This window comes from Capra hircus, chromosome 8 (assembly GCF_001704415.2).
Source record: "Capra hircus breed San Clemente chromosome 8, ASM170441v1, whole genome shotgun sequence".
Lineage (NCBI taxonomy): Eukaryota > Metazoa > Chordata > Mammalia > Artiodactyla > Bovidae > Capra > Capra hircus.
This window is the reverse complement of record NC_030815.1, coordinates 62,726,387-62,732,934: the sequence shown is the minus strand read 5'-3', so window position 1 is coordinate 62,732,934 and position 6,548 is coordinate 62,726,387.

Here is a 6,548-nt window from a genome sequence, read left to right as displayed (position 1 = left end):
TTTGTTTGAGATTTTAAAGTCATTCTTCAGTTTTGTTGGAGGAATGGTTCTGTATATGCCCCGTGGATCCCCAAATCCACTGATGTTCATGTGTCTTGGGGCTTCCCAGGTGGTTCTAGTGGTAAAGAACATGCAGAACATACCCATGCAGGAGACATGGGAGGTATGGATTCGATCCCTGGGGCAGGAAGATCTCCTGAGGGAGAGCATGGCAACCCTCTCCAGTATCTTTGCCTAGAGAATCTCATGGAGAGAGGAGCCTGGTGGGGCCTAGTCCATATGATCCCAAAGAGTTGGACACAATGTAAGTGACTTCGCACAGCACATGATTCGTTGTCATAGCTAATATATGACATATAAAGAGATGACATAAAAAGAAGCACCAGCGGGCGAAAGTCAATATCCATCACTTTTAAACTTTGGAATGTATTGTGATATTTTACATCCATATTTGTATGACTTGATAGTTGGAGAATCGATGCATATGAAGGCCTGGTTGTGTTATATGTATGTTGAGGGAAGATATATTTTTATGTGGTTTGACATATAGGTCCCATTTCATTCGTAGACATATCCATACTCATCACTTATCATCATTCTTTTTGAAAAGACCATTGTTTGGAAAGGTGGTTGTCTAACCATGAAAGATGCTTGAATTCTTGGGCTCCTTAGAGGAAGAATTCAACCCGGGGCCAGTGATGAGGCTTGATCAGTCAGAGCTTTTGTGTCCCAACGTTTTATTAAAGTATAAAAGAGAGAAAGCTTCTGACATAGACATCAGAAGGGGGCAGAAAGAGTGCCCCCTACTCATCTTTGGCTGGATGTTATCTAGCTACTAGCAGTCTACTCATTAGAGAAAGGAATGGCAGCAGACCCCTCACCCGCAAGATATATGGAGATGACCGTGGCACCAGGTGAGTCATCCTGGGCCATGAAACGATTGATATGAGCAAATGGATAGCTTCATTCACATAGATCAGGAGAACCATGTATGAGTAAAGCATATTGGTTTGTCAAGTCAGTTCTGAGCCTTTAGGCAGAACCTACTTGAAGATACAGTCTAGGGTAAATACATAGTACATTCACATAGCTTAAGGCAAACCTTTCCATGAGAAAAATGCCTTGGTCAGCTCAAAGTATGAGAAAAGTGAAATTCAGGCGGAACCAGGTGTCATTACAGCAACACAGAATTGTAAGAGAAAACCTCTTTTTAAATTTGTATCAAGAAGGGGAAAAAAGAAAACAGCTTGTTTCCTCCTGCCTCGGAAGTGACAGATAACAACTGTCTGACACTTGCACCCCATTTCCTCCCTTTGGAGACCCCTGGCCTTCCTGGCTGTTACCCTCTCAGTTTCATTCATTGAGTGTTTTCTGCCTTGGGAAACATTGGGCATAGAAGTATGTGTTTATTTAGGGGTATTTCATCCAATTTCATTTAAATGCATATGTGAATTAGAAAGTTTGACATGCTGTTGCTTTGTATACCGATTGGGAAATGTGAGCCTCCAAGCTTAATTTAGTTTTTCATGTTCATTTTTCTTTTTAAGGGTACAAAGAAAAATAATATGACTGTTAAGATCAGCTTTCATATTTTTTGCCAAATATGAATTGGGATCACATCGATCAGAGATGAGTCTGTGCATGAAAGCCCTAATAACTAATGCTAATTGACTTCACTACCATGGGATGTTTTCATATCTATTGAGGATTTAGTTAATGTATTTCGATTTTAACTTTCTGTCTTACAGCCTTGTTTGTAGATCAAAGCTATTTGAAAGTGTCATCTGGTTTTCAATGGCTTGTGAGGTTATTCATCAGTGGTTTATAAAACCGAATGGATTGTACGTAGCCATACTTTGTTGTCATTCTATGAATTTGAAGAATGTCTGAAGAATGTCTGCAGTTATGCCTTAAAGATTCATACAATTGATGGCCAATATTTATCTCAATAGACTTGCTTTCAATTTGTAGTTTCCTATGCGTATGTCTTTCTTTATGGATTTGGGTAGAACTTGTATTGGAACACTGAAAAATCTGTGATATCAACCGTGCTGACCTTTCTGGCGGTCATCATTAAGATTTTCACGCTCACTGTCACCTTGTGCAATACTGTGGATCCTAGTGGAAACAGGTGCTGTTCATCCTACTTTTGTGAAGATTGAACTCATCGTAGAAAGTGGAATTTGTTGAAATATTTATGGTATAAATAAATCTTGTCTATATAATTACCCACAAAAAAAAAAAAAAAAACCTAGGCAGTTTGAGAGCTCTTCCTCAGGCAACATGCCAGGGTTCTTGTGGGTCACTTCGCCAGCACTTTCACATGGAAATTCCCTGGTTCCCTCAGTGTCCTGTGGCCAAGATTCTTCCTTGCTGCTTTGGCCCCTACCACAGAGGGCTCTGAAGGTTCATAATTCCCTGCCAGTTTGCCCCAAGGCTGTCTCTGTACCAGGTGGGCCCAGTGTTGGATGAAACTCTTTGAAAGGTGGTGCTCAAGCTGCCCCCAGATCTCAATGCTAGTAGGAGATTCTCCAGCCAGGATGGAGCCTGGTACTTGGGGGCAAAGAGGCCATGTTGCACTGAGGAATGTTGGGAGTGAGAGGATGAAAGTTTTCCTGAGATCTGTGGACCAAGAGTTCCAGCTGCTTATGCTGTAGGTGCTGCTCTGGGAGTTAGGCCTGAGAGACTGTACTTCATCCCGGGGTTCAGAAAAGGACACTGCGCAGGGGTGTCACCCCAGACACTCCTGTCTGGGGTGACAGAGTAGGAGAGAGTTTGAATGTAGGCCTGAGTTAGGGGTGGGGTTCAAGATCAGAGTGGGCTGGGGCTACAGTGGGGATTCTTTAGCCTGAATATGGACTGGGAATCTACTGAGTAAGACAAAGAGAGACACTAGTGGGGACCAGCCACCCAAGGCCAGGACAGTAGCCCCAGGGACTCACTATGCTGAGAGGGGAGACCCTGAAAGAGCTGGCTCCATTTCTGCTGCAAAGAGTCGCTTTGAGCTTTGGGACTCGGGAACTGCCGAGGACTGCAGCCCCTGTGGTTTGTCTATGATGCTCTACAGGGCTTGGGAGCCTGTGGGTGTCCTGTGTGTCCACAAGAGACTCTGAAGTAGTCCTGGAAGATTTCCTTGGTAGTCTGCCTCAGTTGCTTGGTAAGTTGCTTCCTCTTCTCTCTCCATGATTCGGAAATGAGCTCGTTTTGTGACTTATGTCTCCAGGAGCCCCTGGAGGTCAGGGCTGAGGAAGATAGGCTACCACCTCAGCACACCTGCTGGCTGAGTTCCCCAGCAACAAGGAACCTCTGAGGGAGGTGAGGGCTCTGAACTGTGGAAGGCAAAGGAATGCAGAGGCCACTGCAACTTCCCAACCTCCCAGACATTGGAAGGTGACTGCTAACAATCACCCTGTCAAGATGCTCCCAGCAAGGATCTTCCACAAACTGTCCTCATCAAGAAGCCTGCCCAGATGGCTGCAAAAACAGGATGTATAAACTACGGTTGGGAGCAGGACGGGGATGTAAGGGCTCAGCAGGCTGGGCAGGAGTCACATTCTCCATATCACTGACTCGAAGATGCTACTTTTATTTCTTAAGGAGGGTTCCTCTCACATTCCCTTCCCTGTAGAATTACCCTCCCATGTCAACCACTGTTGCACGGGGGCCCTGCAATCACAGAATCCATGCTAGGAAGAGGGGGACAAGACAAGAGATTCGTCAATACCTGCTTTCCCAAAGAGCAAGCAGGTCCCTTGTCATGTGCACTCCTTTCTGGAAAATTCTCCTAGGAAATCAGAAGACTTGGTCACATGTAGGGAAGGAAGGAGCAAAGAATCTTATAGGAGACTGAGCAAAACCAAATGAACCAGTCTTCTAGATAATTGAGGAGGCTTTTGATGCATCTTTGAATCTAGCGCAGCTCTGTGCTCAGTGGCTTATGTGTCACAGATACTTGGTGTTTTTGTTAAAGGGAAAATTTTGTGTAAATGAACAAAGGAACAAAGAATAGATGCATAAATGATTGGGGGGAAAAAACTGCCCTCTGAGGGAGGCTCTTGGGAGACTAAACTTCAAGAGCCCCAAGCATTAGCATGCAAGGTCAATCAGTGACAACAATAGACAGGCTCAGGTATGGGATAGCTGTGAGGGATGAAGGTCAAGTGTATCTCTAGGAGGAATCTGAGCCTTAGAAAAGTTAAAACAATCTGTCCCAAATCAGGACCCAAAAGGCCTGCCTAGAGATATCCATTCCACTGTGTCTCACACTGCCACCTGGTGGGCAAGACCCACTGGCCCGCTCCACCTATGGACCTAGCAGGGAACCAGCGTGTGACTCTCTTCGATGAGGGCTTTGTTTTCTAAGAGGGTTGAGCTGCAGGGTTGGACTGTGGATGTCTACCTGGGTCTCAGGAAAAGGAGAGATTGAGGTTAACCCTCGAGTGCTATGGACTGAATAGTCAGAACCTTACCTGCCACATGCTCCCTCTTTATTCCTCTTCCTCCCTCCACACTGATGCGGAAAAACAAGAAAAGAATGAGGGGCTTGGACTCAATTCTTATTCTCCCCTATTTAGGCAAATCATTATTCACAGATAAATCTTTCTACATTGCATTAACAGAGCTCTATGTTTCTATTTCATTTATAAAATGGATTATATATATATATATTTTTTTTTTTTTTTTTCTTTTTTGAAATCTGAAAAGTCTGTGTGGGGTTCCCAGTTGATTTTCTTCCATTGGTAGACCTCTCCTGAACAAAGGGACAAACTCTCAGACATGATTTGCTCTAGAAGGTGAGGTTCTGCTCCATGACAGCACTGTGGCTTCAGTGTTTGATTAGAGGCTCAGCATTGCTGTTTAGATCAGCTCTAACACAAAGGAAAGGCTTGGCCAAGACACCTGGATGCAGGATTGGGGTGGAATATGACTGATGAACCAGTGTTGAGGACTGTTCAGTTTTTCTGAACTCTCTTAATAATCCTATCCATGGCCCCTGAATTGCATGGTTGGGTTTTTTCCCAGAGCCAGTTACAACACCAAACAGATGGTCTGGGGTATTGGACAAAGGCCCTACTAGTCTCTATTCTAGCCTCTCTCTCCCACAAGGATGATAGTGTATTCTTTCATGAGAGTTCCCATCTCAGTTGTTTCTCTGGGCCAACATAGGTAATTTAGAAAACTGGGAAGAGGCACAGGAAAGAAAACCCCTCAATTTCTGCTGGGGGCTCATCTTCTATTTCTCTAGGGTGGTGGGTGGGGGGTGGGGGGATAGCCTCTCAGTCTAGCAGTCCCTCAAGCTTTTCTAAATTCTTCCACTCTTCTCTGGGTCTTTTTTACTCTCCACTCCGTATTTTCATCATGTCATTTATCTTATGCTATTTCCTATTTCTTCCACCTAGAACTAGATGTTAACCAGATCCTTCTTTACCCCTGGGAAATCTCAACTTGAACTTCATCAATTCCATAGACTTTGAAGCTCTTTCAGTTCTGGAATTTTTTGCTCTTGCATCAACACAGACACACAACTCATCCTTTGCTCCCTTCATTATTCTCAGAAAAATCCACTTACACATAAAAGAATTAGCAATGCAGCCTTTTTTAAAAGACTGTGTGGGAGTGACCAGAGGGAGACAGGCCCATAAACATACACCATAGTAAACAACTTAAAAATCCTCTCTGATGAATTCCCTTTCTTTCAAAATCCCTTTGCATTAGTGTACCTCTAAGGGCTCTCAGCTCTCCCTCCTTCACCCCTGCAGTTTCCACCTTGCTGGTCCCTCCCTCCTCTCTCCCAGGTGCCTCCCCTTTTCCCAGCATTATAATGCTTCTCCCTTACTACACAGAGCAGTTCCCCTCTCCTAAAGCCCTGCCCAAACCTGCATATGCAAACCCATCCTGATTTGAAGAGTAGGTGAGGCCAAAGGCAGTAGTTGGAGTTACACATGAAAATATATTTTATTAATTTTGAATCAGGTTTCCTCTGTGGCTCAGCTGGTAAAGAATTCGCCTGCAATGCAGGAGACCTGGGTTCGATCCCTGGGTTGGGAAGATCCCCTGGAGAAGAGAAAGGCTGCCCACTCCAGTATTCTGGCCTAGAGAATTCCATGCACTGTAGTCCATGGGGTTGCAAAGAGTTGGACACAACTGAGCAACTTTCACTTTCTTTCAATTTTGAATCATGCCTAAGGTTATTTCTTCCATGAAGGATTTCTTGATTTTTCTCATCTATTTTTTACATTTTTATCACCCTCTCTATTGAAATAATCTCAACTTTTTTTTCTTTTGAGATCATGCATTTCACATCATCAAATTTTATTTTTTAACAGATTTATGAGGCAAAATTGTTTAAAATGTACAATTTGATGAGTTTTGACATAGGCATATACCAGTGAAACCACCACCACAATCAAGAAGATGAGAAAATTAGTAAAACAAGTTCCAATCAAGAAGTCCAACTGACAAACTGTAATATATATTCCCATACTGGTAGCTTCATATGAGATTGAGCAGGCATGATGCTGCAGAGCCGGAGGTGCTGGGCTGGGAAG